Raw genomic sequence first — 13453 nt, 5'->3', positions numbered from 1 at the left:
TTGTCACTAATTTGCCAAAAACACAATTTTATGAAAAATGGACCAAAAATGTGATGCAAAATATAAAATAGACACACAATACAGCTGCTACCTGTCAAAGAAGGGACACTTTAATATTAGTACTGCTACCTTGAGCAGCTGACAAAATAAAAGAATCTACATGCATTTCAAGTAATCTATAACTTTGATTATTACAGTTATTTCTTAATTGTAAACCCCCATGTTTTCTTCCAAAATTGCTATTTTATGGAGGGATTATTAGGGGAAGAGCAACATTTTGAGCCAAAAATTGGGGACAGTTGAGAGGTTGGCTATGCCTAATTCTATAAAGCAATTTATTTGCATGTACCTCTCAACCTGTTAATGCAGTAAATCTGAACAAGGCCAAATATATTGGGGCACATATAAACAGTACTAAAATTGCTCTTGTATAAATTGAGACAGTTGATAGAACAGCTCTTACTTTAACATGCATTTTATGAAGGTTATGAAGTCTGAAACTTATTATTTAGTGACTTCTGGCAAATCATTTAGGAATTAAAACTACAAATTTTATGAACAACAAACCAAAAATAAGAAGCAAAAATCTATTCATTCTTTGAAAATCTGGACAGTTGGGAGGTATAGTTCAGCTGGGCCTGTCTGAGTTTGCTGCCCTTCCCCTGACAAAATAATGGTTGAATGGAGCCTCTGCAGCCATTCCAATGAACCATTACTTGGCTATTTCACTCCATTTACCATAAACACTAATGTGCATACTGCTTTACTTCAATGATGAGTTGGACTTCATTTGAAAGTTTTATTTTGTATTTTACAGCACAAACATTAAGTCATCTGTTAAACAAAGCAATGCAGTCTCACAATGAAAACTTAGCATTAAAACTTCTCTGCCCTTGAAACTCACATTCATTGAAACAGCATTGAAACCCACATTCAAAGAAAATACATTTTGCCAGTGGCAGATAAAGATTAATTTTGGGCTGTTTTCGAATCATAGGCCCCTTGCATATGAAACATACATGTGCTCTTTGACACACCTTCCTCATTGTACTAAAATTATATTCCTTGTACAATACAGTACACTTGTTAGAGGGTGTTTTAAAATTGTTTTGAACATTTTTCCAGTAAGCAATGAAACAAACCATATGCACCCATAATGGCAAAACTGCCCAGTTGAGAACATTTATCATAAAAAAGTCTACTCAGACTTCCACAGTCCACCATTATTAGTAAATATGCACAATTCCACAGTCCACCATTATTAGTAAATATGCACAATTCTACAGTCCACCATTATCAGTAAATATGCACAATTCTACAATGCACCTTTATCAGTAAATATGCACAATTCTACAGTCCATTATCAGTAAATATGCACAATTCTACAGTCCATTATCAGTAAATATGCACAATCTCTGAAGTAAGTCATCTAAATAATTCCACATTAAAGAAATCTGTAACTAATGAAGCGGTTGCTGCTAGCAATCACCTTTATATTTCATGGTTTCATCGAAAAATAAAGTGTCTGTTGCCCCTCAGGAATAAATTGCCTATATATAACATTAAAAAAATGATAAGCTAATAATAATATTGCAAGAGGAAATGGATGGCAAACTGATAACGAACTCATAGTATCTTCACCAAGGAGAACATTCTCAGTACGGCAGCATCCACTCTTTGTGGGAGTAGAACCCACAGCCTTCTGCATCAAAAGCAAGTACACAACCTGTTGTGCTATAGTATTAACTAGGCAAAGCACTAAACTTCTATTCCCCTGCAGCTATCAGCTCCTTCTAAAATCTACTCAATACTCAACTGCATCTCAACTTCGCAGCTCAAGAAAACTGGAAAAAGCCAAAATGTATTTGGGGGGGGGGTTAAAAGCCCAAAAAACCAGGGACACATTAAACATTGCTTGTATAATCTTGGAAAGTTGCTAGAATAAAATGTTGTGTTGCCACCATATATTTTACTGCCAAGGTCCCTGAGCAAAAAACAGTCAGAGTAACATACCACTACGCCACATCAGCTGCTTTGTAAAAGAGAGGAAGACTGAAACTTAAATGGCTATCATTTAGTGAATTCAGTTCTCACCATAGCTGAAAACCTCTTAGTACAAAACACCTGGACAAACCCAGTAATGAGGGAATATAGCCCTCAAACATATTCAGTGAATTCAGTTCTTGCCATAGCTGTCAACCTTAGCACAAAAACCTGGACAAAGCCAATAATGGGGGAATACAGTCCAAAAAATAGGGACAAATTTAAAATATTCATCTTATAAACTTAGAAAATTGCTAGAAAAAAAGGTTGTGCTACTATGTATTCTGAAGAACATGAAGTTTGAAATTCAAATGCCGGTCAATTTTACTGCGGACAGAACAAAAACAATTTTCAGCAGAGACGCAGGGATTAATACTGCAGACACATCTTTGTAAAATAGCAGGGCACCAGAGCAAATCCACACAAACACAGGAAGGAGATGCAGACTCCACACAGAAGCCACCCCAACCAAGAATCAAACCAGAAAACCTATAGCTGTGAGGCAACAATACTACCACTGCACCATCAAATCTGCAAGGAATTAAACATTCAGAAACCTGAAGTCTGAAATTCAAATGCCGGTCTATTTTACTGCGGACAGAACAAAAACAATTTTCAGCAGAGACGCAGGGATTAATACTACAGACACGTCTTTGTAAAATGGCAGGGCACCAGAGCAAATCCACACAAACACAGGGAGGAGATGCAGACTCCACACAGAAGCCACCCCAACCAAGAATCAAACCAGAAAACCTATAGCTGTGAGGCAGCAATACTACCACGGCACCATCAAATCTGCAAGGAATTAAACATTCAGAAACCTGAAGTCTGAAATTCAAATGCCTGTCAATTTTATTTAACATTTGTTAATCAGGACAGTCTGACTTGGAACAAAAAACAATTTTCAGCAGAGGCCCAGGAAGAAATAATGCAGACATGTCTTTACATGGGAGGACACAAAAGCAAACCCACACAAACACAGGGAGAAGATACGGACCCTACAAAGAAGGAACCCCAGCCGAGAATCAAACCTGAGAACCTGCAGCTGTGAGGCAACAATGCTACTACTACACCATCAAATATCAAGCATTGCAACATTTACAAACCACAGATATTATGAGGAACAGATCAGATCAAATATGAGGCAAAAATCTGCAATTTTTTTACAAATGGTGGTGGGTAGGGAACTCAAGTCTTTAACACCTGCATACAGGGTACAGGGTTCAAGCCTGAGGTATTCCCTACCACACCACCATGAGCACCTGGGGCATTTACACACACACACACACTCTATCTAGTCAAAAGCACCAACACACACTCCCTTAAAAGCACCAGCTAACACAAATCTATCTAGTTAAAAGCACCAACACATAAAGTAAATTGCACCATACACTTACCTGTCTGTTCTCCATACCATATCCTGCCCGCGTAATACTCACAAAGACCTGCGAGATCCCAGTAAAGCTCCTTCCCGACGAGATCCCAAGTAAAAGCTCCCTCCCAATGTTCTGACTGCTGCTGTTGCAGTCCAGATGCGATAAATACTCCCAGCGTGACTGTGCACTTTAAAAGTGCACAGATGTCTCCTTGAGTCCCTCTATGGGGACAGCCAGACTGCCTTGAGCATGCGCATAGTCCTGACGGTAGTCAGGACTACTGCGCATGCGCGAAATTTAAAAAAATATTTTTTTTTGTTTTCTTTTTTAATTTTTAGTTTGAGGGGGCTGCAGTCCGGCAGCCTGATGCCACGAGCTGCCCCTGATAACCGACAGTACAAAAACACGAAATTCCACATGCCCGACAACGAAATAACCGACGGTACACAAACACGAAACCTCATACACTGCACACACCACAATCAACAAACAAAACACATTCCCCGTCCAAAAACCACATACACAACACAAGCACAACAAAATCCCTACAAACCCACACTAAACCTCACATACACAACTACCTACAACCCTAACCCAAACCCTAACCCTAAGGTCCGTCACTAGACACTTACCTGGCCCGCTCCCTAACCCTAACTCACTTATCCCGCCCCTAACCCAAACAAAATCACTACCACACACTTACCTGACCTGCTCCCTAACCCTAACTCACTTAACCCACCCCTATCCCCACAGACCATCAATATCCACACTTACCTTACTCGCACCCTAACGTCCGTCACTACCGCATACTTACACAGCCTTTTCCCATGTCGGCATCCTCGGCGTCGGTGCTTTCATCCGTCGGGTCGGTCTTCTGCACTGTCGATCTTCTGGGTCCCATCGCGTCGGTCTTCTGAGCTGTCGATCTTCTGGGGCTCGCGATTTCCGTGTCGATGTTCCGGCGTGTCATTTAACTGAGGTAGAATCATATATATATATATATATATATATATATATATATATATGTGTCTGTGTGTGTGTGTGTGTGTGTGTGTGTGTGTGTGTGTGTGTGTGTGTGTGTATTGTGTTAGCTGACTATCCTAAAGGAGTCCTTTGTATGTTTCTGAAACAGTAAACCCAGCCTCCTTAGGTAAAGCTGGACCTGTTTTAGGACAAAAGTTAATGCATCATTCAATACAAATTAATAACAGAAGAAGAATGTATTAAATCATATCTTGTTATTTTGAGTAATTGTGTGTTCTGATGGTCTGCATGTTTACAGTGTTTTTATGAATGGGAAGATCCAATGTACTTCTCCAGCAAGTTCTTCCCAGGGAAGGGATTTAAGAAAGGAATCCTTCTCAGCTCAATCTGTAAAGTGGAACTATGTTATAAAACTAAAGTCTTTCAAGGTGACTTTTCTGAGAACCATGCAAACCTCAATTCATAAGCATATGATAAGGAATGGATTGTTATAGGTCATTAATACTGTGACTGCCTCCAAGGAAAGCCAAGCTTCCACATGACCCTGCAAAGGAGGATGAGCTGCAGTCAGAGCCAGTGGAATGAGTATTGGCATGTAATGTGTACTGGGGGGTTAACGTTGGTACTACTGATGCTGGATGATTGTACACCTTACCCAATATTTGTCCTGGGATATGTGTAGGCAAAAGTAGTCCCAGTGGTCTGACACTGGGGGCAACACTGGATATGAATCCTTAGCCAACAATGAAACTTCAATAATGTGAGCCAATATCAGCAGTGTTGAGGAAGAAGGAGGTCAGGTACAGCTGACACTGAGGTGCTGTCATTAGTCTGCTCAATAACAGCAAAGCCACCCCTAGGGTCACACAGATAAGGCAGTGCAAATCAAATATTTCTTGTGCCAAAGAAGATGCTCTCAAAGCTTCTGGCTAATGAAAAAGACAAAAGAAATATAATTGTTCCAGTAGAATCCACAGAATGTCTATTGAATTACTAAGAGAAGAGCCTGGTTAAACCAACCTCCTCAGATGGCATCCACAGTGCTAATTCAAACAAATAAACCAAACCCTACCACAGAAAGGGAGAAAAAAAATAGGCTTGAGACACAGGATAAAGCAGTCAGAGGTAAAACTTAATGATGTTTTATAACACCAATGGGGATAGAAAATATAAAGAAAGACTTCACATAATTGGGTGGGAAGAAGAAGGAGAAGATAAAATATGGCCACACAATCACCTTAGAAAAGCTTGAAAACTAGGACATTTGAGAGGCAGAATGGACCATGGAGTAGACTTCCAAAATAGAAGGACTGCATATATCAAAAAGATTGATAATCCAATCTTAGAGAAATAGAAGGAGAAGGCTCAACCATTAAAAAAAATACAGAGTAGAAGCCTCTCCCTAAAGAGACAGACATGCTAATAAATTAATAGCTGAAAATCCTATGGGAGCAGTCCAAAACAACAGAATGTTCAAGGATAAAATAAAGTAATGTCAAGGAAGGAAACAAGGAATGGGTGCAAAAATTAATAAAACCAAGCAGAAATAAAAAGTACTAGCCAATACACACACATTTTAATGGATTCTTAGGAGAAAAATAAGATATGTGCAACTATAACAGTTATATGGGGTCATAATGATCTAACCAGAAACCTTCAGTAATGTGAAGAAACTGGAGAAGGAGATGTGGAGGACAGAGTAACATAGGCAGGAGGAAAAACAGGTAAAAAAGTATCTTAGGAAGGTTTATCTGCTGAGCAGAGAATGCATGTAATGTGGCAGTCCTATCAGTAATGTAGAATCATTCACGCCCATAGCACATTTTTGTATACTCACATTTAGCACCCCTAGCTTCTCAAGGCATTTTGATGTTTTCTTGGGTTTGCTTCTTTTCCTAATTTATATTCATATTAATTAATAATAGGCAGCATTAGCAAGGACACAGTGTAAGCATCAAAATGACACTGACATTATAATACAAGATATTTTGCACTAGAGATTTTAATCACTGTTTGTCACTTGTTATCATATTTTACAATGTTACAAAGTAATATTTAAGCAAGTTCAGGACCTCTAGGATCATGAAGGAGCTCATGTCTGGTTGAAATATTACATTTCCTACCCAACAGTCTAGTAAACTTTTAAAACATACCAGATTATGGACAATTTAATAGACAAAGGAAGCATATTCCACAAGCTCTCTGCACTAATAAAAATATTCTGTTTAAGTGCAGTAGAATATCTTGATACATCTACTATTAATGAGTTATTGTATATATCAGTATTATATTTTTTGAATGACACTCCAGTACAAAAAGTCAGTTCCTCACCATTATGACATTTATACCTCAACATTAAATGACCCCGCAGAATCCTATACCTAACAGAGAATAATCTGAAAGTCATTAGTCATTTCCTATATTTTACATGTCTCAGGCCAGCTACATTCCTTGTGAATGTTCTCTGTAATTGTTTCAAGTCTTCTCAGTTAAGTTTTATTATAGAGACATATTGTGCTGCAATATTTTATATAAGGAATACTTGGAGCATCAACTTTCCTACAAGTTACTGCAAGAAATAAATCTCTCAGAACTGCATAACATCTTGTCACCTTTTGATCAAACTCCAGATTATTATCCTTGAGTACATGTAGATGTTTAAGAACAGTATCACAAGAGTAATTTACTGTTCTTTACACACCATAATGTATAATGTTACACTAACTTGCATTAAAGGAAACAGACCAATTCACCAAATAGTATACAAAATGTTGAAATGTAAACTGATCACTAAGCAAGCAAAACTGTCTCATAGGGTGGGCATTATTGGGGAAATAATGGACTGCCTCGGGATATTATGAGACCTGATGCCACAGGTGGAGTGCCTCTCCACCCATGGCAGGCCCATTATTCTCCTACAGCTTGTACCCTAGTGGGCATTATTGTACTTAAAAATTAATTATCTGGTAAATTGTTTTGTATTTGTTTTATTATTAGTATATACCAGATTTAAAATAGTTCCTGCACCTAATGTTTTGTATTTGCTGTAGGATATGTAATTGTTGGAGAACATATTTTTACATCCAAAAGATTAACTTATGTAAGGATTTAATAATGTCTTCAGACAGCCACAAACACACACAATTACACACATAGTTACTTACTTATATGCACACAAAAACAAATACAGAGGCAAACAGCTGGTCTGTCACGCATACAGAATATCAAGCATACACGTCAGTACACACACACACACACACACACACACACACACACACACACACACACACACACACACACACAGACTCACACACAAAAGCACACAACCAGCAATTACAGCCACTTTTTTGACTGTCCACCTCAGATGTGTCACTGTGATCAAACTGATAAAAGTTCTCATAGTACAAAGCACTGCAGCTTATCCCCTACATACCCTCTCTCAACTGTCCTTGACTTTGTAGAACACCCTGATTTTGCCTCATCGTTTTGATAATGTCTCTGAAAAAAAAGATTCATCTTTTGGTAAATTTCTGTGTACTACATTCGGTTGAAGCATCCAATGATGATAGTTTCATATGTGCTATTTAGAAAAAAGGAAGGTGATGTAAACCTTTTGCTCTATTAAACTTTAAGCTGATTTTCTGTTTTATTTATTTTCTTTAGACTTGACAAACTGTTGCATTTGGCAAACAAAGGCTATATGACAGTCAATTATTTTATTTTTTTTTCTACAGTTCATGCTTCACGGTGACAGATGAATTTCTGCTAGGCTCATCTTGTACATTAATTCCTTGTTGGAGAGCAGATGCTTTCCAAAAGGGTATCGTATTTTCATTCTACCCATTTTTTAACATTACTAATAATATTATTATTATTGTTGGTGTTATCAGCAAACTGGCTAGGCCAAGCCTGTTCTTGATATATTTACATTCATATTTTCATAACTGAGAGTGCTAGGCGTTACTAATGCATACATCATAGACAATTAAGGCTAATAGCTGTTAATGAGTTGCTTCCTATAGTTCAGGGTTTGATTCCCTCAGCACCCATTTGATCTGTGGCAGTTGGGAAACTGGGCAAGTTTCCTTAATGGTCTTGTAAACTGCGTGCCTAGTGACTATCTATGAATGTATGGTTTGATATGTCATAGATGGAGAAAGAAAGTTAATTGTCATTATCTATGTATAGTACACAAGACTAAATATATATATATATATTTTTTTTCTCTGTTCTTTGACTCCTTCACTGTTCATCCCTCTCACTCTCTTTTATTCTTTATTCAATACATTTCCCTTTATCTTTTTCATTGTCTCTTTTTCCACACCCTCTTCTATTTATTTATTTTCCTTTCTCTCTTACCCATTCATCCCCCAATCCTCTTGTTTAAATCATATAAATTCTTCCTACCAAGTTCCACAATAAAGTATCATGAAGGAGAACAAATACCCAGCATGTAACCTTTCCACTCTTCGTCTCCTCCTGCCTTGAAACATTGTCATAGCTTAAAACATCGTTCTCTCTGATCAGAGAATATAAATAATTAGGTTAAAGAAAGGAAGTCTCCATTCTGTGCAGCATTCTTAGCACAAGATGATGAGAGAAACACAAACTCTGTACTCCCAAGGACAACTTTGCTCCATATGTCAGTGCATCACAACAGGAAAAGCAGCACATATGCATGCTAAACAACTGACTGAAATCTCCCTTGCCACCAAAACAAGGAGCAAGCAAGCAGGATTAAGATCGATACAAAAGTAAACAGGCAATCACCTTTATAGCAGAAAAACACAAGACTCGCAAAAAAAGTGAAGATCACCACATGAAATAATAACGACCAACGTAACACCAGTCGGAGCAAAAAGTGAATGCCAGCAAGCCAATCCCACAAGTGCTACACACTTCACCAGCTGCTACCAGACGTGATAAAACAAGTGCCACAACAGAGCATACAGAGCTATTATCAACTGTTAGTTTAAGGCAGGAAATGTTCATATTAACATCAGAATTAATCTGCTATGTGACTGCTACCTGAGTGAGAAAGAAAGACAGTACTGACATTTAAAACAAGTACAGTAAGTGATGAGTTAAATAAAATTTGAGTCACGCTTGCTATCAGATGAAACTGAGTCAGGTAAGTTAACAATTATTAGAGTAGAAATTACACTGGTGGTAAACAAAGAGTGCCATGAAAGGGAAAATACTTCTCAGGTGTGAGTTCCTAAGAGAAGGCAAATCAGTGCAATTCACCATCCACAAAGGAAACACTGACCAATGCAACAACAACTCAAACCAACCTCCAACCCATTTCCCCTTCCCAATACAACTAAAAGGTCTATTATCACAGAACTGTACACACACACACACACACACACACACACACACACACACACACACACACACACACACACACACACACACACACACACACACACACACACACACACACACATATATATATATATATATATATATATATATATATATATATATATATATTTTATAGTTAAAGACTTTAAACAGGGGATGAGATAAAAAAGATTATTTAAATGTATTGTACATTTAAAAAACGTGTTACCAAAATGACAGTTGAGTTAAATGTATTTGAACACTAAGTACTTAAGAGAATACAATTATGAAGAAGTTAAAAAAGAAAAAACTTATAAATCAAACTTAGAGGAGAGTCACAAAACATATGTTATGTTTAAAACAATTACCTTTATGATGAGAATGGACATTGTCTCAGTTCTCTAATGAGAGTATATATTTGTTTATATATATATATATATATATATATATATATATATATATATATATATATATATAGATATAGATATATAGTATATACTCCATGTTTCTCACAACTTCCCCTTCATTTCCTTCCAATATTCCCTTTACTTACCACTTAAAATTGAATGGAATCTATGGAGAGTATCTGGTATGACAATGTCAAGGAATAAGAAAGTAATTTTACTAAGAGATGAAATTCTTTATAGCCTTTGTGTTGTTTGAGGTTATATCTCTTTTTTGCTTCCTCATCTTCTTCTTCTTCTGTGTCAGACCAGAAGTTCTTCTCATGAGATCTTTTTAAGGTAGGGGATGTCCTGCCCATGTCTTTAGCAGATTGTAAAAGGTTATTCTTTACTGAAGGAAGAAGCGTGTTCTAAATTAATGAGAATTCTGATACAATTTCAGAGATTAATTTTTATTGTAACAGGGAAATCTATTTAATATTTGATCCCATTTTGTTTGAGTGTTTTCACAAGAAGCCAGTGTTTTTAGCTCATTCTAAGGTTCTAGCTGAATAATCATTATCATATCTTATGCTGTTTTGACCATATTTTAATGGAGCCATAGGATAATTCTTCCTTCAGGTTTGATAATTTTGGAATCCAAAAAGATTAAAAAAGTAACTAGGTCATCACCTTCTGTGTTTTCTGGTAAACCAAATATTCTTTAGTTGCATCCCCTTTCTCTGTTTTTGGGCTCATCTAATTTAATAACCAGCAGTTTTGTTTTAATAAATAATCTGTTTGAGTTCCTTCCTCCTTTTATCTTCCCTCCATGTCATTTAGACCATTGTGGTTGTCAGATATTTTAGTTTGGTGCTGTTGGAACATCTCTACTTCTGTTCCAGAATTTCTACGTTCTCCTGAAAGCCACCTATTTTCAGAGATAACCCCGGATGTGTTGTTGTCACCCCCCTGCATATCTTTCTTCAGAGAAGGGTCAAAGTGGGAATGCTTAGAGTTACTCATTTTACTTCCTGCCAACAAGTGTCTAAAAATTCTAACAGGAAAAAAGTTGATGAAACTTCACAAAATTCAGAGGCAATTAAGTTTACACTACTATAAAATTGTGTGAGGTAAATTTTCTTAGAATTAAATATTTTCATGTTTATTTTGATTTCACTGCAGACCTCTAAGAAGTTATTGCTTTCACTTGTCCAACTAGGGTCCAACCCTATCATCATTCTTGAATGTACTTCTAGGATATAAATCTCAGATAGACAGCAAAAGTGATAAGGATATCTTCTTCCTCAATAAGAATGTCATCAAACCCAACTCTTACCTTTGGAATAATTTCTAATAGTTGATGTGTCATGCGTGGCTGTTTTGTATCCCGTGAATGCAAGGAGAGATGACGACAGAGCCATAGGTTGGCCAAGCATGGCCAGGATGGCAGGCATTCTGTTTCAGTGTTTATCTCTCTGTGCATTCTTATCACATTTACCTTGCACTTCTGTTCAATGTCTAATACATGTTGAATGAAATAGGGAAGGATATCAGTTTGCATCAAAAAGAGACAGAAATTATGTTTTAAGTAGTTTGCTAGGAACTTGATGCAAGTGTCTGTTAGCCATTATTTTTAACACTGGATCAGAAAAGTGAAGCCATGGAGCATGTCAATACTGTCAGCTTTCTGCAATTCCTTCCTATTGTAGAGCAGTCATAAGGATCTGCACATCTCATTTTCTAAATCAACATGTAGATCAAAATAATAAGTAAAGTTCCTTAAGTAAAACAAAAGAAGTAATTCATGAAGGTCAAACTAGGCTATATCTGGCTTCTAAAACCACAGACCACAGTTTCAAAATATTTCAAACAATCAGAAGAAAAAGAAACCTCATAATGTAACTGTGTGATATACATATTTTAAGGTGAGATTCATAAAAAGAAAGGGATAACAATTGTACGATCATAAAGAAGAAAAAGAGGACTTTGGATGACAAATGTCTATATTTGTTTAACAGCAGAAGGTGACAATAAGACAGTCTAGTAATCTATTTTAAGTATCTATCCTTATCTTTCCCCTTATCCCTTTTCCAAATGTCTTATGCCTCCTTGAATGCTCTTGTGTATTTCTTCTTCATTACCCAGTCTGGAAGTCCATTCCATAAGTCCACAGCCCTCTCAGGGAAAAAGTTTTTTAAAACACCCCTGGGATAGTGAATCCCTGCAATGTGCTGCCTATAACCCTCCTTCTACCTTCATCTCTCCTGATTATAATGATTCCCCTCTAATCCATAGATCATTCCGGTATATTTTCTTTGGATTCATTTCAGCAGCCCAATGAAATTTTCTTTGAACTGGCTCCAGAACCACATGCAATATTCAATATGTGATCAGACCAAGACTCCATAGAGTAGAAGTATCAGCTCCTTTCTTCTGGTATCTGCCTTTGAGGATTTACCTCAGCATTCTTTTTCATGCTAAATCTTGAGGGGGATCTACAGGGGGATAAAAATTGCATTCTTTTTAAATGTTCAGATTAAAATTTACATAAATATCTGAGCAATGAAATTAGAAAGCCAGTGCCTGTCCTTCATACTGATGACTCAATATGCAATTATGAAAACAAACTGGATATAAAATTCATAATTTTTTTTGTACCTTGTGTGACTGGAATCCAATGTATAATAACCATAAGTAAGTACTAGGCAGTCAATCTGCAGACCATTACAAGCCAAGCCAAGAACCCATATTCAGAAGTTTCCCCCAGTCTCAAAGAAGGCAAATCAAGACAAACTGGAGGGACAATTGCAAGCTAGCATTCTAGAGGTAGTGACTTGGACTTCTTTACATTGTTTTACCAAGCACTACAAAACTGATTGTTTATCTAGGGCTAAGGCTGGCTTTGCTAGGACCATCCTTCTGGAACTCCAGGACTCTGACCCTTCTTCCTCCTGCTTTTCTATCTAAGCTTTGGTATTTGTTCTATATAGTTTGGGCTATTGCAACAGTGATATAATCATGAGTATAGTGCAGTTGTGTAAGTATATGTACCATAACTATGGATGTTCGAATAGATTACTGTTGCAGTGCAAACACCATCCCTCCCTCCTTACCCATTGCTATTGTTTATGTCAGAGTGGGGGTCCCTATCTCTCTTCTCCTAGTACATATTTTGTTGTCAGAACTCTAGCCTCCCTTTTTACTGGTGCAATAACGCTCAGCAGTTTAGAGCTTGTATGTCTACTTATATACCAGCTCACTTTTGAGCTCCAACTACGGCTCCATGGAAGGCACCCTAAAGCTTTGGAATATGGCTGG

This window comes from Protopterus annectens, chromosome 4.part1 (genome assembly GCF_019279795.1).
Source record: "Protopterus annectens isolate FY-2018-M chromosome 4.part1, PAN1.0, whole genome shotgun sequence".
NCBI classification, from domain to species: domain Eukaryota; kingdom Metazoa; phylum Chordata; order Ceratodontiformes; family Protopteridae; genus Protopterus; species Protopterus annectens.
Note: the sequence above shows the minus strand (reverse complement) of the source record.